General features: G+C 33.7%; 1 non-coding gene across 1 annotated transcript; it reads left to right on the forward strand.

Moving 5' to 3' along the window:
• Window positions 1–407: 407 nt before the first annotated feature.
• Window positions 408–480, forward strand: TRNAA-AGC (transfer RNA alanine (anticodon AGC)). Its single transcript has one exon. It is a non-coding gene; the product is annotated as a tRNA-Ala (tRNA).
• The last annotated feature ends 887 nt before the right edge of the window (window positions 481–1,367 follow it).

A 1,367-nucleotide genomic window follows, 5' to 3' on the forward strand; every position in this document is an offset into this window, starting at 1 on the left:
AAAGTATCATAAATTATTATAAAGTATATAGACTGCTAAAGAAGACTTGGAAAGTTTCCCGTGTGTTATATCAGTTTTGGTGCCGCCGATTTCACTTAAAATAATACACAAGAGTAGATTGACTTCATTCCTATTTTTACCCAGATATTTAGCTTAAAGGAAATAAAATTTGAGACAATTGAACAGGAATCACATGTATACAGCTACTAAATAAACCTATCATATTAGAAGAATGTTCGGAAATAGTAATCATGCTGGCGTAAATATATTAAAAAGTCTGAAGATTAAAAATTTAAGATATAAAGCTAAAAAATAAAATTGTAAGTTTCAATTAACAGGAATACTTTTACTGTTATACTGGAAATAAATAATCTTTTATATTCATTAATAAAAAGAAGCGAAATGAAGGGGGCGTAGATCAATTGGTAGAGCGCTCGCTTAGCATGCGAGAGGTACCAGGATCGATGCCTGGCGCCTCCATTTATTTTTTTTTTTCCATGGACACAATAATATGTAATTCTAAATATTTAACAATTTGGTGCTTTTATTTCTAAAGGGAAATAAGTATTTATTGTTATTACTCGCAGAATTTCTTTCATCATTCATGCTGTGTATTGTATTAAATATTTGAAGTTAAATTATCTGGGCTGTTTTATTGTTTCCCTCAGAAGAAAACAGATGGCATTTCTTATCCTTAATTTTCTTGGAAACTGATTGGCCAGTGTCTGTCTTCGGTGGTCTTAAGCTGCCAACCGTGTATACCTGGTCATGTTGACCATTTACTGTGTGTGACGAATACTTTTAACCTGATGACGGGCTATGTCACATTGTCTGCATCATCCATGAAGGGTTGGGGAACACGAGAATGACTTTAATAGATTGTCACCACATTCCAATCTTTTTGAGCAACTTTGGGATGTGGTGGAACGAGATATTCGTTTCAGGAACCAGTCTCCAATAAATTTGATGAAAGTGCAGTAATGCATCGCAGCCATCTTGCACGAGATACCCATGAAGTGTTTGGAGAACTTCGTCAAGTCAATGCAAAGTATTGAGGCCATTCTTGAAGGATAATGATTTCTATTAGTTGGATATCAAATGGTCACGTTTTACTCCCTTTTTTTAGTAAGATACAATAAGTACCGATACCTTTCTGATAAAAAAAAAATCAGAGTGACGTTGTTACTGTGCACTCAAATATAATGAACATTAGCGGCAACATTTTATTTTAATATGCAAATATACAAATACGGCATTGTATTTTTGCACTATCGTGAAACTTGGAAGAAATGTTTTCTGTTTTGTTTTGTTTTGTTTCTCACAACAGCATCATTTGATCCACATTCTGTAACACGCATGTGTCGAAA

The sequence above is a fragment of the Typopeltis vanoorti genome, chromosome 3 (genome assembly GCF_054136105.1).
Source record: "Typopeltis vanoorti isolate ZY-2024b chromosome 3, IOZ_Tvanoo_1.0, whole genome shotgun sequence".
NCBI lineage: Eukaryota > Metazoa > Arthropoda > Arachnida > Uropygi > Thelyphonidae > Typopeltis > Typopeltis vanoorti.